We start from the raw sequence: 26,869 nt of genomic DNA, 5'->3' as shown, positions 1-26,869 counted from the left end.
GGTGATGCTCGCGTGAGATAATATTAGATAAAACTCACTATTGCCGTTATCGGATATACTCATCGCCTTGGATAACGGATCCAGAAGAGGGTGAGGCGTGCGTTAGTAGGAGGCGCACGCGTAAGGTAACTTACTAGAGCCGACTCATATTTGGGCAAGATTTAGAGAAGAATAAATCGGCCTGTTTGTCGACGGGCAAACAGTAAAGACGCAGACGCAGGTTGAAAGGTACACTTGGCGTCGACGTAAGTTGAAAGGTATACTTAGCGTCTAAAACTGCAGTATAAAGGGGTAAAGCAGCACATACCCAGACCTGAGCGTTGCGAAAGGAGGTATAAATTATATGTAAAAAAAGAAAAAAGAAAAGTTGTTTTCAAAAGGTCTTTTTCCTTTGAAAAAAAAAAAAAAGAAAAAAAAAAAAAAGGGGAGAGTGTGGGTGAAACTGAGCAGTGAGGCTCATTGAGGAAGAAAAAAAAAATTAATTAGAAAAATGAATGGGAAATGAATGGGAAATGACTGAGATATGAATGAGAAATTTCTGAATGAGAAAAATGAGAGGAAGAAAAATCACAAAGTTCACAAACTAAACTTTTTGTTTTGGGGCTAAATGTTCAAGTTAAACTTTTTGTTGTGGGGCTAAACGTTCAAATTGAACTTTTTGTTTTGGGATGCAAGCGTTAAACAGGGGCTAAATGTTCAAATTCAACTTTTTATTTTGGGGCTTAAACGTTCATATGTGTGTAGATAAGCCGGCCGGCAGGGGACAAACAGGGTTGTTTATTTTGTTATGTGGATCCACAGTGTGTTTTCTATACCTGTCTACAAAAGAGGGATTGGTTGTTATTTTGTTTTTATTGGTAATATCATAAGGTATTGGTTTTGATTTCGCACACACAAACAAAACCACAGTTGTTTAGAGAAAGCTCACGAGGAGCTATGGGTTTGTATTTGCAGAGGGCGAAATACACACCAGGAAAGCACATTTGTCTCAAGCAGACCTACACGCCACATTTAGAGGGAAATATAGACTGTATAAAAGTTATGGTCTAGGTGGTTTTGAAGAACCACAGAAAAACAACAGCAACACATTTATGAAGGGGAAAAGAAAGTATGTCTGCCAGAAGCAATACATACGGCCATACATATCATTTATTATGTGAGGAGTTTAATCTTTCGCTAGTGTCTCTTAATGTGTCTTAAAAGGTCTCAACCTGGAAATTGACCCGTGCCTCACCACCACCATGCAGCAGACTGAGAGTCAGCGCCAGGCTCAATTACACTGAAGACCGCCAGCGGTCCAGGCTCCAGTGGAGACCATCAGCACTCCGAGCAGGCTTCAGCCAGGGAACCGGCAGCAGCATCCGTACCAGCAGCCACTACAGCCCTGAACACCGCAGCTAGCGGCCAGCAATGGGAGAGAGTAAAATCTCTCCCTCCCGTGTAAGTGTTTCACCACACCGGTGTAAACGGGCTACAGAAATGCAATATGAGTGGTTTGCTTGCTGTAAAAGAATATATGACTGCCGTGGAGTTTTCGATTCATAGGCTTGGCCCGGAGGTTGACGCCACCTGGACAGTAACAGCGGAGAGGACTCAACGAAGCGAATCAAGACGGAGCGGAGAGGGTGTGAGGCGCTGGTCAATCACAGGCGAGAGACTGACACGGCCGGAGACGCAAGCCAGTTGAGGGTGGAGGAGTTCACAGCAGAACTTCCTCCAAAGACACCAATTATGAGCAGATAAGTAATGACACACATGAACATTTGCATGTTACAGCTGTTTGACAAACCATTGTTTTAGTAAGAGAATCACACACTGTATACATTATGTACATGCAATGCACACAGAGCAAAAGTACTTTTTTGCATTAGTACAGTATTGTTTAATAGAAGTTATGTTTTTTTTAGGAAAAGGGATTATTTAGCCTGGAAAACCAATTGCCAAGCGAAAAGGTAAATGTTTGTGAACACACTGAGATTTCTCTTCCCCCCCCCGCTTCTCGGCCTGAAGCCTTGAAGCGCAGCACCCTCCAGATAACCACAGTGCATAGCGCACACACATTTCCCAAGAGGACTGAGAGAGGCAGAGAAAGTTAAAGGGTGTCTCTCTCTAAAAAATAAGTATATAGAAAAACTGCTAAATTAATTGACACATGCGTTATATAACGCATCTGTCAAAGGGGGTAAGCAGCTTTTGTTTTTCTGTCTGTTTTTGTTTTGTTTTTAAGTTTTTGTTGTTTGTTGTGTATGTGTTTGTGTGCCTGTGTGACTGAGACAATCAGATGGACAAGCAGACTGAGACAATCAGATTGGACAGTGGATTGGGACGATCTCCAATGCCAGATGCTGAGATCCAGCCCCCCCCCCCCCCCATATCCTTCACCAGTGCAATTAGCTTAGGCTTTGCACACACACACACACATGCGTGAGCTGGACCACAGACGGTTTCCCCATGACGAATCGGATGCAGAGAGTCGTACTTTGCGTGGTTTGTGTAAAAACTGTGATCATGTGTATTAAAAAAGCGTTTTGGAGTCATGGGAGACAGGGGAGTGTGAACACAGTGTGAATGAGTGATGTTTGACGGTGAAAGGTGTGTGATCGTTGAAGGCAATGTTATTGTACACCAGTTAGACAGGAGAAAGGGGACTCCAGTGTGACTGGAGAGCGGAGAGGAGGACAAAGACTTGAGACATGACTTGGACTTGTAAAATAGACTAGATTGACCATTTGCATCAAAATTGGGTCGTGGGTTCAATTTCCCAGCCTCTGAGTGGGCTGCATGCCAAAGTGCACTTGGTGTGTAGCCTATGTCTGCCAGAGGTTTGGAAATCGTCAACAATTGTAGTAAGAAACCCGAAAAAAAAGAAAAAGAAAAAACATTTGTAGCCTGTGAGAATGTTTTTGTATGAAATGTGAATAGCGGCTTGCTGATATGAGTGGATAGTGGAGGACGAAGTGGGAGGCGGGCCAAAACGATTTAGTGACTTCGACTACCAGGATCCAACACCAGTGAACAGGAGCCAATTACCAGAAATGTGTAAACTGTGTTTTTTAAGAAGAAAAAATATGCCAAAAAGTGTGGAACAATAAAAAAGGCCATTGACCTCTGACACACTTCGTTTATGATATGAAATCTTGGGTAAATAATCATGCTTAATTTGATATTTAGCATCGCCAAGAGTTTGATTTGAGCAAATGATACATTGTAACATAAGTATGGATTAAGTATTAAGTAAGTAACCGAAATGAAGGACTTATTAATTGTGATTGTGAACACATAGGGAAATTTTAATCTATATAGATGTGTGAGATGATACATTTTTTTCTAACAAGTTAAGGATAATAGTTATGTTAGTTTTCTTTGACTGTGTTTTAACTTATAGTTTCTTATCAATAATTTATTTTTAATATTGATAAGAATGATTTATTCTTATCAAAAGTGTGGAATTGTAATGGCAAATTATTGATCAAGTGTGTATTGATTGATTAATTATTAAGTATGACAATTCTATGATGTGTTTTGTGAAATGTGTTTTTCATCAATGCAAGAGGATTGCTGTTCTGTGAGAACATATGTCTTGTTTTGGGAAGTGTCTATGGGAATTGAGGTTCCTGTGGGAACCTGTGTCTTGTTGTGACTATAGACTGGATTTGTTATGGATTCTAGTGAACATCAGATTAGCTACATGGATGAATGGAGAAGTACTGAGTTGGAGGGAGGTTGAATGAACGGATCCAGAAGAGGGCGGGCGATAGTTTTCAGTATATGATGTGAAGTAAACAATAATGCGGGGCTTTTGCATTGTCAAATGTAGACAAGAGGAGACCTCCGTGCACGGAGACATGATTGTGGAATTAAAGAAAACCTCCTATGAATATTTAAAACGGATACTTCATTATTGATCAATCAGCAGGACATTGCAGTTGGATTTTTCCTCCACAGCCCCCTCCCAGGGGCGGGGGTTTGGGGGCATCCGCGCTGGAAATACTTTTAAGTAGGGGGTGCTGTAAGGAGGGGACCCTCGGTGCTGCCCGCTAGGGCAGCGCCGAAGAAAATTTGATGTTTTTTGGACTTTTAGCCATATTTAGAAGAATATTTAAAACAAACAAACATGACAATGACGCTCGTTTGTAGCCCTATCAGTGTCAAGCAAGCGTGTAGAACCCAGCAGCCATAGGGGTTGCCAGGTCAGTTAAACCAGGGGTTCCCAACCTTTTTTGTGCCAAGGACCGGTAGATACATGCAGGACCGGTTGTCAATTTTAATGGTTTTAGTTACATATATATTTACTCACCAGGTGGCGACAAAAGGTAAATAACAGCCTTTTGTGTTGTATGTAAAAAAAACACGATTTCAGACGGACAAGCCCGTCTTTATTGTCACACGGTTACACATCAACACATGCACGGAGGGCCACAAACACACACATGCTGACGGTGGCCGGTGAAATTTGTCCTCTGCTTTTAACCCATCCTGGCTTTGTCCTTTCCTCCGGGGGGCAGGCCAGGAGTAGTGGTCGCTTTCTCGTACAGCGCCCGGGGACCGACTTCGGATGTTGTCGTCACTGGTCGGATGACGATGACGATCTGATCTTCTGCATGTTTTTAATGGGGGGGGGGGGGGTTATATGCGGAGGAGCCCCCCTGGGGGAGCACGGGGAGAACATGCAAACTCCACACAGACAGAAAGGCCCTTACGACGAGATACCCCACCAGGGCAGTAGGCACTGAAGATATGGGGGGAACACAACCACAGTGCCCGCAGTGTCCCAGGCGAGAATCGAACTCAGGACCCTCTGACTGCGAGGCGACAGCTCTACCACTGAGCCACCGTGCTCAGTGGTAGCTGTAGCCTACAGTATTTATGTTTTTGTTTAAACTACAAACATAAATAAACGTCAACCTATGTTTTAACTACCACACACAGCCTATAATATTATAGCCTATGTTTATTAACACGTTCACTGCCATTGACGAGTTATCTCGGCTTACAGAATCCAACGGTTCACTGCCAATGACGAGTTATCTCGGCTTAAAAATTATTAATTTTTTTTTGACGGTGGGACGTGGATCAACGCTCCCCACGTCTCCTATAAAAATATTGGAGTCAGCGAACGTGTACAACCCATTCCACGGACCCACTAAGTGGCGACAGTGCTCTCCACACTAGGAAAAGCAGAGCCAAAACTGTAGGGTAACGCGCGAGGAAACCATTCTCTACTGTAAAATGGATTGGCGAAAACGCTTTCACTTTCGCGCATTATCGCGCTGGGAGCTGGCGGTGGGGGATTCCAAAAATAGACTGGGTGGAAAACACACTTTGAAACACGCAGCATAAAGCCTAGAATCGCACAAAGCTTCATCAAAGCTCTCAAACCCAAGAAACAAGTGAGCCCTATCCACACTCGCTGCCAGGGAGGGAGGCTGCTCAAACTCGCAGCAGCAGCAGCAGCAGCAGAACACTCGCTTGTGACAAACGCAGGCTGAAAGCCACCAGACACGCCCACGGAGGGAGGAGTTTGAAGGAGAGGGCGTTCAGAACTATATTGTTTAGATGTCTGATCTCTCACTGATGCCAAAAATAAATGGTTAAAGTGACTGTTCTGCCTGTTTGATTGAATTTCACAAAACTGCGATTATCTCAGCTTTCACTCTCAGACGCTGAAACCATGCTGTACTCAACGGCTAATATCTACATAACTACTAACTCTACAAACTAACTCTTTTAGACAGAGAAAGCTTTGTGAACTTTGTGTTCACAAACTCCAAGCAGAAAATAATCCTCGGCTCTTGTAAAATGAGCCAGAATCCTCAAAAAAAAACCTCTGGCAGAACCTACCTACAGTAAAAAAAAAAAAAAAAGGCTGGCAGTGAATGTGTTAAAAAAAAAAAAAAAAAAAAAAAATTGGGGGGGGGGGGGGGGGGGGGGGGGCCCAACTCCCGGGGCCCTAGGCAGCCGCTTGGTTCGCATATAGGGCGGGCCGGCCCTGCTTGCCATTATCGTTTGATGAACGAAGTAAAGTTGAGTAGTAGCAAGATTGCGTGAATAATGTTTTTTAGCCAGCGTCCCCAGGGCCTCCTTCTTCTTCTTCTTCTTCTTCTTCTTCTTCTTCTTCTTCTTCTTCTTCTTCTTCTTCTTCTTCTATTGTTTTATGGTGGTTGGTAATCAGCTTTTTGTGCATTACCGCCACCTACAGGAGTTTGCCCCCAGGGCCTGCGGGCTGGGCGTGGACTGGAAAACCATGAGCCCAGTGCATTGTGGGAAGTGGAGGATTTCTGCCTCCCGCAACCGCCTGATATGCATCCAATTCCATGATCGTTATGTTGTAAACATAACTTTCACAATAGTGAACAAGCACCCCCACTCGGCTCATTCAGGGCAGGTAGTTTTATAACTTTTAGACGACCTGCTGCACAGGCTAAATGATGCACATAAATATAGCCTACATTATGTAAAGTCATTGCATAAATGTGTTTTTATTGTAAAAATACATGTGAAGTAAGCCAAGTCTTATTGGAGCGGAGTCCGCTCAGCGGACATCACGCTATCGCTCATCTATATCACGTTAACTTTGCAAGGGATAAGTTTGCGAGGGATATATATACCACCTGGATTACATATATGTTTCACATAGGGTTGTGTTTTCATTTTTATGTTTTATTTTGTGCAATATTGAAATGTCCCAAAATTGCATCTCGTGTTAACAATAAATATTACAATACATATTATGGTAACACTTTACAATACTGGTGCAAACATGTGCATGAATGCATGCTTAACTCATGATGAATTAAGCCATTAATTGATGCTTACCGCATCATCAACTAATGAAAGGTATGTTTGATGAACAGAAGAGCAGAAGAACAGAAGAATGAAGAGTCATATATGAATTACTATTAATTAAGTAGGCTATGCCTACATCATGGATTAATTAATCATCAGCACCTAGTATTAATTAATACCGTAATTCATGTCTTAATTACCACTATCAACTTCCAGTCACCTGCAACCGGGAAATCGAGTTAGTTTCCCCCGTTGCATAACGAAGACGGGATGCGCTACGGGGGAAACATACTCGACTTCGGGGAAAGAGAGCTCTCTGTTTGACCGGTGGTGCCTAGCTGGCTGTAAAGAGAGGCGTTCGGGGTGCAGCGGAGTCGCCTCTGCTGTTTACGGTAGTTTGTCAGTGGTGGTGGCCTGGCGGGGACACTGGCGCTATGTATGACTGGGAAGCGTGTGTGTATGGGCGCCTCACTAACTGGGTTCAGTGGGGGTATGCTCGCCCCGGCCGGCTACTATTTCAGCAGCTGTGTTGTAGTCTATCAGTATCATTCTGATTACTTGTTACTAGTGTAGTGTAGGCTATGCTATTTTATGGAGGTCCCTCTCAGGCTGATCGAGTGATTGATGCTTGGTGCTCACCGTGTAAACTCAAACTGACAGTAGCCTAAAAGAGGCTTGCCCATGGGTTTACCCAGTCTGGCATCCGCTGCATGTATCTTTGGGACTTTACGCCCCTGGTAATCTGAAATAGACCAGAGAGGCTAAAAGCGCACTGAGTTTGCAATTACCCTCTCTGGTCTATTTTGGATTACCAGGGCCACTGTCAAGGTAGCCACCAGAAAACATATGGTTTCCGGCCAAGACTTTCAGAATAAAAGTCGAAATTCATGTTGTAACCAGCTACGCAGTACTGAGCTCTGCGTGCTTTTATTTTTGATGGCAGGCAACGGAAGTATAATTGTTTGTGTGCCATGTCTTTCTTGACACTTATTCTCGTGGTCTAGCAACTAGCTGTTAGCTGGCTTGCAGAACGTGGTGGTCTTGTCTTGCCCCAACCGGCCCCAACATCAACAGCAGCCTCCGTGTTCTTATTCTACGAAGAGTACAAACTGCAAAGCCTAAAGAGTCGGTCACAGTGGTGGCAGTGTCGAATGGATAGTAATCGCAAGAGGAAACGGGGGGGTTTGTTAGAGTTTCAGCAACACAAGTGAAAAAGGACGAGAGCTGGAAGTTGTAGGTGGACCCGCTGGAGAGATCGAGCAACGCGGGTGGCGTGGGGAGGAGAGGGGAGAGGCCTACTTCAACTGTTTCCCCCCAGCTGGTACAGACAAAAGGGGCACCGGAGAGCGAGTCCTTGCTCCAGGGCAGAATTTGGGGACATGTTGACAAACTTGATAACTAAATGTGCTTTTATAACTCCAATCAGGGCTGTAGTGGTGGCTAAACGCACGTAAACGGCGTTTACGTACCTTTTTCAATGCTCTGCAGCGTTTAGGCACCTTTTAAGATCGTTTACTCACATGTTTAAATCGTTTATGCACACTTATTATTGCACGAGTTTTAACACGTTCGCGTAAACTCCGTTGATGCGGAGACCACGCCAAGCACGTCACACACCAAATGAAAAGAAAAACGATTACACATGGGCATGGCACTGACCAGGATCTCCGCGAACCGTAGCCTATTTTTGTGGAGCACTCCGCGGGAAAGGTACGGTCACGTTGGTGCCTTTATCGAGCTGTGCTTGCCTGCCCAGACAGCGCTCCCTTCAAACAACTTAACGGTGCCATTGTGCCAGCGATGCGCAATGCGCATTGGAGACGTGCATTTGGAGACCAGCTCATGGTGAGCTGAACATAGGTAAGGTTGGTTAAAAATGTGTGTCCGGAGTGGGGAAAATCATATAGGCTCACCGTTTTACAACTGAAGAGTGAATCACTGGTGTAAGAAACATGATTGATTTCTGTTACAATGTAAGTTGGTTGGACCCAGGAGCAGACGCGGACACAGTTCTCAAAAAAGGAAGAAAGTTTATTTTCACAATGATAATTTCCACTGGAGTGAATGGCAGGCTGACAGGCCACAGCAGAGACAATTCCCGAACTCCGCTCACCGCTGCGAAGAGGTCTGGTGCTGAGATCCGACCTGAACACAAGAGATAAGAGTCAATTTAAAGATCCACAGAAAACGCACGGAAAAAACACGAGAATGAATTCAAGCTCCACGTATAGCTACCACGGTAGAAGACTTAATAATCTGACGAAGAGTGGGTGCAGAGCCAGGGTCTTTATGCCGGTTACTGGTGATGAGTGGAGTGATTTCCAGCCGTGCTGCGAGGTCCAGGTACTCAGTGTAGATTGCTGCCAGCCGTGTCAGTGCAAAAACACACAGGGGAGGGGGAACACAGAGGAAGAGAGACACACCAAAACACACACCCCGCTGTCTCCTGACAGTATCCCCCCCTTAACGGACGCCTCCTGGCGTCCTTCCAGGCTTGTCTGGATGGTCCCTAAAAAAGTCCCGAAGCAGAGATGCGTCCAGGATTAGCCCACGAGCTATCCAGGACCGTTCCTCAGGCCCATAACCCTCCCAATCCACAAGAAACTGAAACCCCCTGCCTCGGCGGCGGGAATCCAGGATGCGCCGTACGGTGTAGACTGGACCGCCTTCAACGATCCAGGGGGGCGGGGGGGGCTCGGCTGGAGGGTACAAAGGGCTAGATGAAACAGGTTTCAATAATGAGACATGAAATGTGGGGTGAACCTTCAGAGAGGCAGGCAACTTTAGACGAACAGCCGTGGGATTGATAATTTTATCCACTTCAAATGGACCAACAAACCGGGGTGCCAATTTATGGCCCTCGACATTCAATGGAAGGTCTCTGGATGACAACCATACCTTCTGACCAGGCTGGTAGGACGGGGCAGGGGTGCGGTGACGGTCAGCCAGGCGCTGGTTGCGGGCTGCGGTTCGTAGGAGAGCCGCTCGAGCCCCTCTCCAAATCCGGCGGCAACGCCGGAGATTAGCCCGGACCGAGGGGACGGCAATATCATCCTCCTGACTGGGGAAAAGGGGTGGTTGGTAGCCAAGAGAGGCCATGAAAGGTGACATGCCGGTGGCAGAACTGGTAAGGGAGTTGTGGGCATATTCGACCCAGGGCAGCTGTTTGCTCCAGGCAGACGAGTGGCGAGCGGTGATGCATCTTAATGCCGTACCCAGGTCCTGATTGGCCCGCTCCGTCTGCCCATTCGACTGGGGATGATACCCGGAGGAGAGACTGGCTGTGGCCCCTATGGCCCCACAGAAAGCCCTCCACACTCTGGACGTGAACTGTGGACCCCTGTCTGACACAATGTCTAAGGGCAGACCATGGGGTTTAAAAACATGTAGTACTAGCAGGTCAGCAGTCTCTGCAGAGGAGGGCAGTTTTGATAGAGGAACAAAATGTACAGCCTTAGAAAAACGGTCTACAATCGTCAGTATAACTGTGTTACCCTCTGATGGTGGCAACCCGGTCACGAAATCCACTGCGATGTGCGACCAAGGGCGGTGAGGGATGGGCAGTGGCTGCAACAAGCCGGCTGGTGGCTGGTGAGAGGCCTTGCTGCGGGCACAGACAGGGCAGGCAGCGACGAAGGCCTTGGTGTCTGCCGACATGGTGGGCCACCAAAACCGGCGCTGGATGAAGTCCAGGGTGCGGCGGAAGCCAGGATGGCAAACCAATCTCGAAGCGTGACCCCACTGCAGCACTTGAGATCTGACTAGATCCGGAACAAAAAGACAATTAGGTGGGCCATTACCTGGGTCCGGCTGGGTCTCCTGAGCTTCACGGACCAGGGTCTCCACCTGCCAGGTAGCAGTCCCCACCACACAGGAGGAGGGCAGGATAGTCTCGGGTTCCAGAACTGGCTTCTCAGGCTCAGCCAAGCGGGAGAGGGCGTCTGGTTTCCCGTTACGAGAGCCGGGACGGTAGGTGAGGGTGTAATTAAAGCGCCCCAAAAACAAAGCCCACCGGGCCTGACGAGAGTTCAGCCGCTTTGCAGAACGGAGGTAAGAGAGGTTCTTATGATCCGTCCAAACAATGAACGGATGTGCTGCCCCCTCCAGCCAGTGCCTCCACTCCTCCAGAGCCAACACCACTGCCAGGAGCTCCCGATTTCCGACATCATAATTTCGTTGTGCAGGGTTTAGAGAACATGAAAAATATGCACATGGGTGGAGCCTAGAGTCCCTCGGGTCCTGCTGAGAGAGAATGGCCCCTACCCCCGTCTCGGAGGCATCAACCTCCACCACAAACTGCAGAGAGGGGTCAGGATGGTGTAACACAGGTGCAGTGGTGAACAGATGTTTGAATTTTGCAAATGTTACCTCTGCCTCAGGGGTCCAGGAGAACGGCACAGTGGTGGATGTGAGCCGGGTGAGGGGAGCTGCTTCAGCGCTGTAGTTCTGGATGAACCTTCTATAGAAGTTGGCGAACCCCAGGAAACGCTGGAGCTGCTTGAGGGACGTGGGTGTCGGCCACTCTGCCACTGCCTTGATTTTTGCCGGGTCCTGTCTCAGCTGTCCCTGCTCAACAATAAATCCCAGAAAAGCCACACTGGTCACATGAAACTCACATTTCTCGGCTTTCACGAAGAGCTTGTTGTCCAGCAGCCTGCGGAGCACCATCTTAACATGCTGCACATTTTCCTCCATGTTCTGGGAAAAGATCAGAATGTCATCTAAATAAACAAAAACAAAACGGTTGAGCATGTCCCGTAGGACATCGTTGACCAGAGCTTGAAACACTGCAGGGGCGTTGGTGAGGCCGAAGGGCATGACGAGGTATTCATAATGGGCGATTGAAGTGTTAAAGGCCGTTTTCCACTCGTCCCCTTCCTTAATACGGACGAGGTGGTAGGCATTACGGAGGTCCAGCTTGGAGAAAATAGTTGCGGCATGGAGAGGCACAAAAGCAGAGTCCAAGAGAGGCAGAGAATATTTGTTTTTCACAGTTATATCATTTAACTGGCGATAATCAATACGCGGGCGTAGAGAGCCATCTTTCTTTCCAACAAAAAAGAACCCGGCTCCAACAGGTGAAGAGGAGGGCCTGATCAAACCTGCTGCTAGTGACTCGTGGATGTATTTCTCCATAGCCTCCCGCTCCGGCCGAGAGATGTTGTAGAGGCGGCTGCTGGGCAGGGAAGCATCTGGAAGTAGTTTCACAGCACAGTCATACGGCCTATGAGGAGGAAGAGAAAGGGCCCGTTCCTTGCTGAACGCCTCTCCCAACGTGTGATACTCTGTAGGTACACCAGACAGGTCTGGGGGCTTGGGGGGTGGAGCTACAGACTGAGATGAGGGAGGTAGAGCAGATCGCAAACAGTGAGAATGACAAAAAATACTCCAATTACAAACGGAACTTGTTGACCAGTCAATGTGTGGGTTGTGTAGTTTTAACCACGGTTGCCCTAATACCACAGGAATGTTTGGAGAAGTGATGACGTAGAACTGCATGATTTCACTATGATTTCCAGACAGTAACAGAGAGAGAGGAGCTGTACGATGAGTTATGTTGGCTAATAATCTTCCATCCAGGGCATTCACCTTCTTGGGCACAGAGAGAAGCTCGAGAGGAATATTATTCTTAGTCACAAAAAAGAAATCAATAAAGTTCTCATCCGCACCTGAATCCACGAGGGCCACCAGGGGTAGGGAATGTTGTTGCCCTAGCAACATTGCATCAAACTGCATGCGGGCTGTGGTGGCTGGAGAAAGAGAGGTTCGGCTCATCAGGTCCTCTCCCTGAACTGACGAGCCGAGTCTTTTGGCAGCTGTGGGCACGAGGCGATGAGATGGCCGGTCTGGGCACAATACAGGCAAAGGCCCGCCCTCATGCGGCGCTGCCGCTCTGCTTGTGTGAGTCGCGCTCCTCCCAGCTGCATTGGCTCCTCTGGAGAGGGTGGTGGAAAGACGAGGCTAACTGGCTCACTGGAAAGAGACGGATCGTTAGATGTGACATGAAACACAGGTGGTTGGGTGTGGGGAATGGGTGCGGACGACACCACGGGGCGAGAACCTCGCTCTCTACGGCGCTCACGTAGCCGGTTATCCAAGCGGATGGCCAGGGAGATGAGTGAGTCTAAGCTGTTGGTCTCATCCCGCGCCGCTAGCTCATCCTTAACATAATCAGCCAGTCCATGAAAAAAAACACTCCGTAGAGCGGTCTCATCCCACCCGCTCTCGGAAGCAAGAATACGGAAATCCACTGAAAACTCCGCCACTGAGCGGGAGCCCTGGCGGAGAGAGAGAATTCTCCCAGCGGCCTCTCTTCCCTGCACAGGGTGGTCAAAAACCTTACGGAGCTCAGCAGTGAAAACAGAAATTGAAGTGCAAACCGGTTCCAGGCTATGACTCTCCCACAGTGCTGTGACCCACTGTGCAGCCCTCCCGGATAATAGTCCCATAATATAAGCGATTCGTGATTGTTCAGAAAAAAATGTACCTGGTTGTTGTGAGAAGATCAACGAACACTGAAACAAGAAACGGCCACAGGCTCCCAAATCTCCTGTGTAACGTTCAGGGGCAGGGCAGTGAGGCTCTCGAGCAGCGAGGACTGGTGCAGCTGGAACAACCATCGGTTGAGCTGGAGGCCCTTCAGGCGGAGGAGCAGCCTCCGGAGCTGTGTGTCATGTTCCCCAAGTAGAACGCCTTGGTTTGACAAGGCGGCGCGAAACTGTGCCATGTCTGCTGGGTCCATAGTTTGGTCAGATTATTCTGTTACAATGTAAGTTGGTTGGACCCAGGAGCAGACGCGGACACAGTTCTCAAAAAGGAAGAAAGTTTATTTTCACAATGATAATTTCCACTGGAGTGAATGGCAGGCTGACAGGCCACAGCAGAGACAATTCCCGAACTCCGCTCACCGCTGCGAAGAGGTCTGGTGCTGAGATCCGACCTAAACACAAGAGATAAGAGTCAATTTAAAGAGCCACAGGAAACGCACGGAAAAAACACGAGAATGAATTCAAGCTCCACGTATAGCTACCACGGTAGAAGACTTAATAATCTGACGAAGAGTGGGTGCAGAGCCAGGGTCTTTATGCCGGTTACTGGTGATGAGTGGAGTGATTTCCAGCCGTGCTGCGAGGTCCAGGTACTCAGTGTAGATTGCTGCCAGCCGTGTCAGTGCAAAAACACACAGGGGAGGGGGAACACAGAGGAAGAGAGACACACCAAAACACACACCCCGCTGTCTCCTGACAGATTTCCCTCTGATCAAGTAAAGTTTGTAACATTTGGTGCGTGCGAGTCGACTTGAATAGTCCAGGTGCTACTGTATAAAGCCAAAATAATACGACCATGTTGAAAACTATCTAGAAACATACTGGTGTTTGTTGTGCCGAGATCTGTATAAATAAATATTGGCTGACTAAAATTTAGTGGCCAGAGTGGCAGAACCACTTTTATTTCCATGTACAGTATGTTGTCTACCTATCCTTGCCCAATGTGTTTGTGGACACTTTGAATTATATATTGGTATTCAAGAATCACAGATTCAATCTGTCTACATACTTTTAGCTATAAAGCTGAAGCTGACAATCACAGGTAGGCTACAGTGTGTGTGAGAGAGAGAACTATATTACTCTTCAAACTGTATATACTGGGTTCATACAAGGTCCTTTAAAGTAGGCTACCTACTGTATAATTTAACTTTTCATACGTGGAGAAATTCAACAAATGTTCAATAAATACATTTTATATTGATTGTTTAGGCCTAATTATTTGTAAAGTCACAACACATTAGAGATGTGTGTAGTTCATTTTGCTCTCAAATGCACCAGGTTGATGAATTTTACTTTAAAATGTAAAAAAAAAAATCTTCCGGGGGAGAATCCCCCCGGACCCCCCTTGAGGGGCAAGGCCCATCCCATAGCCAGCTACTTTTTCTATCTGGCTGGCTACTCAGAAATGTGGGGGAACCCCCTGATATACCTTATAGGGCTATATGATTCAGATTAAGTTGTTCTATATACTCTCATATTTTGTCTTGTATATCGGTCACGGAAGCTTATTTATCCGCCGTAACACTGCCGGTGCCGCGTGAGAAAGCAGCCTGAGTCAAAAGTATAGTTTACCCACCTTTTTTTTTACCACTACAGCACTGACTCCAATGATGGTCTTCACTGATTACCTATATATTTTGAATTGGTTCTCATGACTGGAATGCATGCATTTGTGTTGCTATACTGTCTAAAAGTATTTCATGATCAGCACCTGCATTAGCTGATGATTTGTGAGGATATCATTATGTCGTGACTTTACTATCTGTGGCACATAACTAGTAATTAATACATAAGTATGTCGTGACTTTACTATCTGTGGCACATAACTAGTAATTAATACATAATGATATAGTCACTTTGTGAGGCACAACACTATTAACTCATAGGTTCTTGGCATACAAGCCATACATCCAGTGTTTGAGGAATGTTGAGATGCACAGTGAATACAACGTCAGAGAATGGGTTTGAGTTGGTCTGGTTCGGGGCTAGTAGGAGCTACCAAGGTGGGCTACTACACGCATAGCCTATATCAAGTCAAGTCAAGTTTATTTGTATAGCACATTTCATACACGGAGGCAATTCAAAGTGCTTCACATAAAATGGTTGACAGGAGAATAAAAGAGCATCAGAGCAGCAACATCGGAATGATAGCTACAGCTGCTGAAATAGCCGTACCTGGCTAAGAGGTTCTGGAGGGGGTCTCGGCCGGAGGTGTGGGACCCAGGCAAGGTGAGGGGCAGGGCCCGTAGGGGTTGGGTGGTGGTAGGGGGGCTGTCCTGGGTGTCTGGTGGCCGGGAGAGAGGCACCTGCGGGCAGGGTAGTGGTAGGGGGCTGTCCTGGGTGTCTGGGGCCGGGAGAGAGGCTCTTAGCCTGGGTAGTGGTAGGGGGTGGCTGGCCTGCTGGGTCGTGTATTTAGACACCCGGTAAGATAGGCACAAAACACCGGCCACATGTTCTGTGTCCCTGCAGTGGACCAAGCCTCGAAGAGGAAGGAATGCCCATGATAAACGAGGTAATGGCGGCTAGTATAAGCAGATGCGTGGGGGCTGGGAGAGGTTAGCTCCAGCCGGTCCCCGACACGCTGCACACCGCCTCGCTCAGCTGGTTCTGCTTGTGGACTATCGGCATTGCGGTCTGGTAACGCTAAGTTCCGGTTGCAGGGAGCTGGATGTCGATAGTGGTAATTAACACATGAATTACGGTATTAATTATACTAGGTGTTGATGAGGAATTAATCCATGATGATATAGGCATAGCCTACTTAATTAATAGTAATTCATATATGACTCAGTGTGTTCATCAAACATACCTTTCATTAGTTGATGATGTGGTAAGCATCAATTAATGGCTTAATTCATCATGACTTAACCATGCATTCATGCACATGTTTGCACCAGTATTGTAAAGTGTTACCCATATTATTTATATCTACCCCTTAGTCTATTTAGGCTGATTTGGTTGATATTTATTGTCGAAATTCATTAGCCTCAATGCATGCTGGGAGATTTCACATGTGTGGCTTTGGTAGGGGGAGCGCACAGGTAGGATGATGCAACAGCCTCTGAATGACGGGCTCAAAACTACGGTATAACAACTTTTTTTTCATCAGTCATTGTGCCTGTCTGCACGAGAGAGAGGGAGTGAGAGAGAGAGGGGGAGAGAGAGTGAGATGGCAGAGGAGAGCTCTGCGCAATTACGCACAGTAGCCTAATATAACCGGCGCACTGAATAGGCCGGTATTTAAGGCCGAAACGCCTATTCTGGCACTGCGCCACGCCTCTTTGGCATGGTTGTGACATGGTTGTGTACACTTGTGTAGGCCCCATGTTATACCCGGGAGTTAACATTATAAAACACATTTCCTGGCATATGCAGGCAGTTGGAAAACCTGGTAAGTTCTGAAAATATGTCTCTATTATTGTGTTATTCCAGCTATCGTTATCGGTTGTTAGGTTATAGTAATATTAAGCCGACAAATAATGCAAAACAGCCGGTTAACACAAGCAGCTAATGCTAGCCTGCGTCATTGTGTATTAAAATAACCGATAATGTAGCTGGAGTAACTAATAAAACACATATTTTCTGAACTTAGGCCTACTACTTCAGTCCCCAACCAACGTTACTTCCTCGCGCACCTTTCTCAAAACATGTCCTTTTTATTGCGGTCCATCAATATGTCTGGTAGATAACAGATCAAAGCAGCATGTCATGTCTATGTAAAACTAACGCTAGCTCTATAATATGAAGAGGCTGTCCAGCCAATGACGGCTTGAGACTGGCTGCCACAGCTGTCAATCATCCCTTTTTATTTGTCAAATAACTACTTAAAAACAAACCGATCAGAAAAATGACCACTTGCACAGGCATTAGCATGATAATAACTATCTAAAATGATACAAACCACCTTTGGAAGAAAATATCTGACCTGTAGGCTACTGTGATTATTGGGGAGGCGGGCCTTGTGACCTATACTGGCACCTGCCGCCAGAGCGGCGATCTAACATGCAGCGGCTTCACTGAACGGGACCAGATCCTCACTCCATATATATATATATATATGTCGATATCATATATGTCATTTTTAAACAGTTATGTTTCAGTATAAATCATTACAATATGCTCCAGTGAGGTGGGGATGCGTTTAGCTGCTGCCGGGCGGGGGTGCAAAACTTCTGCAATCTTCACTGCCTTAAGGCACACGCAAACAATTGGACAAAGACTGACTTTATGCCTCTCTCTGATGTCTTTACCCCCGGCTTCTTGGAAAACCTCCCATTCAAATTGGCTAAATACCGCCTCACCTATCTTGGTCTGACCATACCCAGAGATCCTAAATTAATACTTAAGTTGAACTTTGGTGAATTTGTTTTGACACTCAAGCAATGTATAGAAACTGGAAAATCCTCCCTTTGTCCATGATTGGTCGTATAAATTCAGTTAAGATGGTTTCACTTCCCAAGTTTCTCTATTTGTGACAAAACCTTCCCATTTTCCTCACATCTGCTTTCTTTAAAGAGCTGGACTCGATAATTATGTCCTACATCTGGAATTATAAGAACGATAGAATTTCAAAAATTTATTTGCAAAAACCAAAATCTGAAGGCGGGCTGGCCCTGCCAGTGTTTAGACACTACTATTGGGCTGCTAATCTTAGGGCTTTGATGTTCTAGCGGCAGGGGACTCCTGACAATCTAATTCTCGGGGCTCCCCTGTGGCTGAAAGTGGAGGCGAGCTCTATTGTGAACTCATCTCTGCCAGTTATGTTATTTTCTAAACTAGAGCAGCACGGGACTTTACAACATTTAAGTTTTGTTGTGAGAAATTCAGTCAGAATTCTAAACCAAATAAGAGGTGTTCTGAGTCTATCTGATGTTTCTGTCCGCACACCAATTTGTTTTAATCATTCTTTTTCACCACCATGGTCAGACAAAATCTATCATGCCTGGAGTGAGAAGGGGCTGGTTTCCATTAGGGACCTGTACATAGATGGTAATTTTGCATCCTTTGATGTTCTGAGAAGGAAATTTGAGTTGCCCAACACACACTGGCTTATACAAGTCAGACACTACGTTAGATCCAAGATTTTGGATTTTGAGGCTCTCCCAAGTGAACATGTTTTTTTTAACGTTTTGTTAAGCCCCCCTCACTCTAGGCATCTAATTTCCAGATTTGTGTGTCTGTTTGATGATCACATCAGGGTCCCCACTGAGGATTAGAGAGGCGTGGCAGGAGGAGCTTGGTGTTGACCTGTCTGAAATTATATGGGACAGGAGTCTGTCTTTGGTCCAACTCTGCTTGGTTAACAGCAGACACCAGCTGATCCAGTTTAAAGTCACTCATCGTCTTCATTATTCCAAGGCTAGGCTGCACAAGATCTATCCTTCCGTCTCGCTGCTATGTGATAGGTGTCAGGTGTTACGGCCGGTTCACACACACGCCTAGAGCAACGCTTAAAGCAACGCCTAAGCAACGCCTAAAATTTAGGCGTCCTTGTTAACAGACGAGAGCGTTCACACATACCGCTGCCACGCTGTGCTGAAGCCACGCTCGCGCTGTGCCTACGCTGCGCTGCATTTATCGTTTAGGCGTCTGTTCTATTTTTCAGCTCTAGGCGCGCTGAACTGTCAAGCTGGCTGTTGTTTCTGGTGGACTTGGGCCATATTTTCTACCGAGTTTGCCCAAAAGGGAGGGTGGAGCGCGAATTAATGAGTGCATAGTAAGAGAGCTGTCCTTCATGTGTTCCTCTATTAACGTCTTTTCTGTCAGATGTATATATACCCCCCCTGTCTCAATGCATGTATCACTCATGGTGTTGATGACTCATAGTCACATGATTACCCGAGGGAAAATAACAATTACAGCGGGCCAAGAAATAGACAGACATCCTCACTTGCACATTACAATAAAAAAGAGGACTCACCCATGCTATAAATCAGATCTGAAAAGTGTAAAAAAACCGCTGCTCATGTGTTCAGCGTAGCGCAGAGCGTGGCGTCCTGTGTGAACGAAAATAGGCGCCAGGCGTGCATGAAGCAATGCCTATATGCGTAGGCATAGGCGTAGGCATAGGCGTAGGCGTGTGTGTGAACCGGCCGTTAGAGGGTACACTTTTGGTTTTATAATAATAATAATAATAAACTTTATTTATATAGCACAATTCAAACATAAGATGCCATTCAAAGTGCTTTACAGAAAGATAAAACAGTTGGATAAAGATAAAACAGTAAAATAAACAGTTGAATAAAATGAGAACAAAAACAGATACAAATAAAAAGAAGATAATGTTAAGAGAATGCCCTTAGATAGGTCTTAAGATTTTTCTTAAAAACATTAGTGGAAGAGGAGTTCTGCAACTCTAGAGGAAGGGTATTCTACAGCCTAGGGGCATAAGAGCTAAAAGCAGCCTCTCCGTATTTTTTCGTTCTAGACCGCGGAATACGAAGTTGTGATGACTCTGAGGACCTAAGGGCTCTGACAGGAGCGTAAACTGATAAAAGGTCATTAAGATACGGGGGGCAAGTCCATGTAGGATTTTAAAAACCACTAAGAGCACCTTAAAATCGATTCTAAAATCAACCGGTAGCCAGTGGAGAGACTTTAAAACAGGAGTTATGTGGTCAAATTTCTTTGTGTTTGTCAATACTCTGGCAGCTGCATTTTGAACCAGTTTCAGTTTATTAATGACTTTTTTTGGAAGACCGGTGAGAAGGGCATTGCAGTAGTCTAGACGACTAGAAACAAATGCATGGATTAGTCTCTCAGCATCTTCATGAGGATTTTGCCCTTCACTTTCCGGATTCTGGGCCAGGATATTTGACTGGTACTCTAAGGCCTACAAAGTAGCTTTTCAACCGGAGGCAGAACTCACCATCTTCGGCTGCTCAGAATCCTATGGGTGTGCAGCAGTCTCTGACACAGAGGACGACTGTCGCCAAGAGACTTATTCTTAAGGAGTGGAAGTTCCCCTCTTCACCTTCCTTCCAGCTGTGGCTGACGGACATGCTCTCGGTTATACATATCGTCGCTGTCGCGGCAGGACCTCGAATCTCCACAACAGCAACTTTTCAGGAAGTTAAAAAAACCTGTTTGCTCTTAAAATACTGAAGCAAACGTCAAAGTTGGCACATGTCTTAATTATAGTTAGTTTCCCGCTGAATGTGTCATTACATTATTAATATCTTACGTGGATAACCTCAAATGATGTTGTTTATGTTATCAGTCCGACTTGGAAGCACTCTCTCCCGGCCAGTCAGGCGCTGATGGCCGCCTCCCCTGTGATCTGCACATGCACGAGCCGCAAGCTCCAGGCCGCGGGGGCGCGCGCAGCCATGCAGCAGTGCTTCTCGCCTCTCATGGCCAAGGGGAAGGCTTTGGGATGGGGATGAGAACTGTCTGACATAACGTAACGTTAACATTACTTTATTCTCGTCAGAAACGACTCCGATTTGCATGTAAAAACAAGTTTGCAGCTATAGGAATAACTGGAAAACATTTTATTGATCTATTAACGTCTAAGGAAGCCAGGATTAAAGAAAACAATATCAGAAATACACAGCGCGTCTGCCGTGTCTTTTACGGGTTTAGTGTCCTGTGTGGGGGGCTACAGACGGAGGTAGGGGAGGAATTTTGTGGTTTGACTGACAGATTGAGGGCGAATGGCGTTACGAGAATTACTCACAAGCTCGTTTTAATGCTTTCCCATTGGTTGCATTTGGTAAAACCCACACAGAGGGGTGACGGGTGCCTAGTGGCACTGATTTATGACAAAAAGTAAAAAAGTGAAAAAAGTGACATTCGAGGTCCTGCCCCGATAGCGACGATATGGAGAGACTCCGGTTTCTGAGGATCAATTCACTTAAGAAATTCTCTGAGGTCTGGGATCCATTTCTGGCCTATTTAGACGAGGTTAGAGGTGACTGATGACTCGCCTGGTTGTCTTTTAATGGACCCCTTGCGCGGGATCCCACGCATATTTCCTGCAAGTACATTGACACTCCACGTGGCTGGTATCACCATGTATGTTGATGTGTTGATATGTATGTTTTTGTTTTTGACTTTGTTTGAGCCTGTTGTTCTGTTTTGTTCTGAAAATTGTTAAATAAAATATTGGAAAAAAAAGAAATAAGGTGGATAAGCTTCGTCATCTTTTCTTTATATATTAGGCCTACTCCGTGGCCGAAATTAATCTTCAATACTAAACGAATATATGAATAATGAGAAAGAATCGTGATCGGTGTGTAGGTGCCCCCCCCCCCAACCCCTCCATCACATTTGAATGTATCCAGTTCAAGCATTTTGTGTGATGAGAGAAAACGTTCACCAGAGGAACTGCTAAGAAAAGGTAGGCTGAAAACGACTTCCCCAAGTCTGACATGTTCACCACAGTCAGGCTTTTCTTAACCCTGCCTGTTAACTGTGGGTGAGAGATCTCTCACCCTCAGTCTACAGTTAGTGACAGGGTGAGAGATTTAGTGAAGAACGTCAGTTTATACTTCTCACTTTTTCTTTTTTTTTTCACTTTGAAACTGGACGTGCGGTTTGTGATGCTTATAACAGTAAATAGAAAAAAGTAAATAGAAAAAAGGGAGCTTCTTGATGCTTATAAAGAATTTAATTAATAAAGAAGTAATGTACAGGTATACTCAATGGTTAATACACAATACATCTTCAAAGGACAAGGGCACAAGAGACGCAACGCGTTTCAACCTCTGGTCTTCGTCAGGCTGTAGGCAGCAAAATTGGGGGCCGCTCCTGTATAAAAGCAGATACGTGGCACAAGGTGAGCTGACGTGGCGTGCGGAAGTGTTACTGTGACGTATGAACTACGTCAGAAACAGAAATATATACATAGAGAGCAATCAGGCATAGAAATAGTACAATAGGCTGTGTGAAATACAGCAAAAACTATAGGGCAAATTGTATGGGTCTATGCACACATTATAGGCTATTGGAAAAATACATAGGCTATAAGTCAATACATTGGGATGTGGATACATCAAGGTCAAATATCACATTATCCAGTAGGAACATGTGAACGGGGGAGGGGGGGGGGGGGGGGGGAGAGAATTGCAGGCACAGATTATAGGAAACATGATAAATCAAAGTCTTCATTGAGGCCGTGGGGAGCGGCTGTGTGCAGCGCATGGATCCAGGTTGAAACGCGTTGCGTCTCTTGTGCCCTTGTCCTTTGAAGATGTATTGTGTATTAACCATTGAGTATACCTGTACATTACTTCTTTATTAATTAAATTCTTTATAAGCATCAAGAAGCTCCCTTTTTTCTATTTACTATTTATATTGGCCTGCTGAGCTATCTTGTCGCCACTTTTTGACTTTTCCTGATGCTTATAACAACCATAATAACGGGTAGCCTATGCATTGCAATATATTCAGTTGGCCGCGCTTCCTGATGATGGTCTGAAAAAATAAATGACAGAGAGCAGTAAGAATTTGGTGGCTTAAACAACTGAGTTGGTTAGTTTTTACACCAATTTGGCTGGCGGTGTTCAAACCTTCGAGCCAATCACAGTGCTTAAAAACACGTGACCCACCCAACGGGCAAGCCGGGCACAGGTTAGTCTGAGCCATGGAGCTGACAGATTGTGTTGTGAAATAATCAACAAGGATGGTTAGGGTCCGGCTGGTTGTGGTGGGCTGGTCTGGACTAAAGTCCAGGTTCATCCCATTGTCTCAATGTGCTGCTGCTTTCACCTTCTGCAGGTCCCACTGTCACATCAACTCACCTGAAGTGACTGCTTGCTACAGTTATTGAGCTTGCCTTTGGTGGTATGGAGGCTTCCAGGTCTGTGGTGCTGAATACGATACGATATACTTTATTGTCAGTTCACACTGAAATTTGTCTTGCAAGAAGTTGCATCTGAAGTTGCATTAGATCTCTGTGTAATGTAACTTTAAGTCATGCTCTGTAATGGTTTTATTGTCACACGAATACCACAATACATGCATGCGGCCACAACACACTCATGCTGACGGTGGCCGGTGAAAAGTGTCCCCTGCATTTAACCCATCCAGGCATGTGCTTTTCCTCCGGGGGGCAGGCCAGGAGCAGTGGTCGCTTTCTCGTACAGCGCCCGGGGACCAACTTCGGATGTTGTCGTCACTGGTCGGATGACGATGACGATCTGATCTTCTACAGTATTTCTGTGTAAAGCCTAAAATGGCATTTGTAAGCTCAGGTCAATCTGTGGTGTAAAGTAATTTGTTGTTTGGTAGCTTGTCTGCTGTATGTTGAGCCTGTATTGTTTAAGTTAATGTAAATTTAAGCCTTTTATTGGCAGACTAAATTTCACTTTTTTGCTTGTCAAATTGACGAAGGAGGGCACTTCAAGTGACGTCACCTTAGGGCACCACACTGTGTTCATCCTGTTAAGACATACATTCACCTGCATCTCATTATAGGATTTACAGCACAGCCACCTGAACACTCAAAGCCAACAGCACAATAACAAGAAATACATTCACCTCACACGATTTAAGTGCAGGTACACTCAATTAAAGCCAAAAGCAAAATAACCCTCTAATGGGAAAGATGGGCAAGATACGCGGTGGCCCTGCGAAAAGGCTTGATATTATTATTAATAATAATAATTTAAGCTTTTTTCAGGGGAGTCTCACTGAGAGCAATGCTCTCTTTTTTAGGAGCGCCCTCTTCACATCTGCTGGCCACTTAGCAGCTCCACTGGAGCGGTTGGGGTTAAGGGCCTTGTTCAAGGCCACCTCAGTTGGTGGGTTATGGGCCCCCTGAGCTCTTGGGCCCCTGGGCCTGGGCCTGGTAGGCCCAGAGATGGGCAGTATTTTAAATACATGTATTTCAAATACGTATTTCAAATACATTTGTGTATTTTGTCATTTGTATTTGGCTGGACCAAGAAAAATAAGATGTAATTTGTATCAAAATACTTTCAGACCTTGTATTTTGTGTATTTTAAATACATAAAATACTTTTTTCTTTAATTGTATGTCATTTTATTCTCAAATTGACACATTCTTACCATTGACACAGGTTTAACCTGTGGAGAAAAAAAATGTGACATGTCACTTCTACTCTACCTCTGATTGGCTTACCCTCAGAACAAACTCAACCACAAATCAGAGGCAGAGTAGGGTGGGTCTTGAGTCAGACTTTCACATCACTTCTTCGTCTAGTATGAAGCCTTGTATTGGTGGAAATTCCCCCAGAGATAAATTACTAATATAAATTGATGATTAGATATTGCATGCACTGGCCCATCTGCAAATTAAACGGTTTACTGCATATTCAAACCAGTGTATCATATTAGAAAGACACAACTAATTATCTTCTTAATTAAAATTGGCAAAGTGGGTGGCAGTGTGTGGGGCGGCAGTGTGGGTCATGATTGTGATGTCATCAGTGATGTCATTCGATCAATTGTGATGTCATCAGTGATGTCACTCGAGCCACTGATTGCTCAACTATGATGTAACTCAGGCAGTTGTGATGTCATCAGTGATGTCACTCGAACAACTCTGATGTAGTATGAGCCATGGCGCACATTTGCACGATGGCCCCAAGATGGGTGGGCAGTGTCTGTTTCTCTGTCAGTCATGATTTTGGGAGCCCGTGGAGCCGGCAATTTCCATAACTGCAGCCATGGCACATCATCTCCAGGGATAGCTGTGGATATGATGTCAGATATCTAGGGCTAACATGGTCAAAGTTCCATAACTTGAGGTTAACATGCAGAAATGCTGCCTGTAAGTCAAAAGCCCTCACAGAAGGTGATTAACAGCTGAAGTGAGGGACAAATTAGCTGTGCTGAAAATCAGCTAAAACTGAAATGAAAGAACTGTAATGTGTTAGAGGGTACACAAAGGAGAATACTGCCACAGAGGACTAACAGATGATTTACCATCTAAGGAAAACAGAAAATTCCACATTTGAGAAGCTGGAATCAGAGAATTAGGACATTTTCCTTACAGAAATGGCTCAAAATGATGAATAGATGATCAAAATAGGCAATTAATGTAATAATTGGCAATGAATTGATGGATTGACTAATTGTTGCAGCTCTTTATCAGTTTTTATGCCTCCGCCGGCGATAGCCAGGCCGGAGGCATTATGGATCCGGGTTGTCCGTCTGTACGTCCGTCCGTACGGCTGTCCGTACGCAGGCCCGTATCTAGCCTGCCACACTAGGGTGGGCTGGTAGGGGGCAACTTTGGCGGTAGGTTGCCAGAGGTTGTGGGTTCGGGGATGGGGATTAAATTGCATTATATTCAGTGGCGCTGGAAGTACTTTTAGGTAGGAATGGACTCTCGGTGCTGCCTGCAAGGGCAGCGCCGAAGAAAATTTGACGTTTTTTGGACTTTCATCCAAGAATATTTAATTTTAAATTAACATTAGGATTATACTGTTGTGATGTCATTATTCAGTATCTTCTCCTTTTCTCACTCACTTTCATGTAACCACCTGCTCTCCCTTTAGTCGTTTTACACTACAACAGACAGCAACACAGGCATAAACACTGAACCAAATTGTTCCAGTAGGAGTCACCATTCTGTTTTGGGTCACCAAACTGTAAGTAGGAGCTTTCACTCAGGTGACAGGCCAGTGTTTACATTATTATTGTCAAAACTATTAGCAAACTATGTACAAACTAACTATTTACAAAACTATTGCTATATTTCCAAGACGTTTAGTCTTATTCAAATTCAAACTTAAAAGTGACAAAGAAAACTACTTTGAAAGCAGATTGACTTACCCTAAAAATAAATAAAAATACTTCATCCAGTTTAAAATAATCAACCCCATAACATTTCTTTTCATTGGATGATCTTATTTCTCAAATCAAATTAAAGACTAGTGCAGTGAGACTTAACCATAGCTAAAAACTATTTGCCATTTAGCCTTCAAACCTATATTTACAAGACTTTTAGTCTTATTGAAATTAAAACTTTGAAAGCAGATTGACTTTGTTACTGTAGAGAGAATTTAGATGTTGTTATACCCCTCCTAGCCATAGGGGGGCGCTAAGTGCATAACGCTACTCTTTGTTGTGAGACTTCAGAGGAAGTCCATAAAAGGAAGTGGTTAACAGGAAGAAGGGGTCATTGCCCAGGAGCAGGGAGAGAGAGGGGGGTGAACCACAGTGCTGTGAGACTTTGTATTTGTAAATAAACCTTTTGTAATACTTTTACCTTCTAGTTGCATTGGTTTTCTAAACTTAGAGTTATAGTCCTCACGACAGTTTGGTGTCCGAAACCCGGTTCGAGGAGGGATACTGGGATTTTAGTAGCTTGCTGGATGTCTTTTTCTTGTGGAAGTGCACAACGCAGGATGGACACCGCAGCAAAGCAGCAGAAGTCAACAGGAGGCGAGTATTGTTCTGATTGTGTTTACAGAAGCAAAGTCTATGAAAACTAGTTTGTAAATATATAAAGTAGTCCTTAAGATGAGAGAGTTTGTACAGGACTGCAGACAGGAACAAAGGGCCGGTTTGCACAGAGGGGGGAGGAGAAATGGGGGTAGGCCTCTCCTGTCTGTGTGAACAGGC

This window comes from Poromitra crassiceps, assembly GCF_964638095.1.
Source record: "Poromitra crassiceps genome assembly, chromosome: 21".
In the NCBI taxonomy this organism is placed as follows: Eukaryota; Metazoa; Chordata; class Actinopteri; order Beryciformes; family Melamphaidae; genus Poromitra; species Poromitra crassiceps.
The sequence above is the reverse complement of the archived record's forward strand: the minus strand, read 5'-3'. Positions refer to the sequence as shown.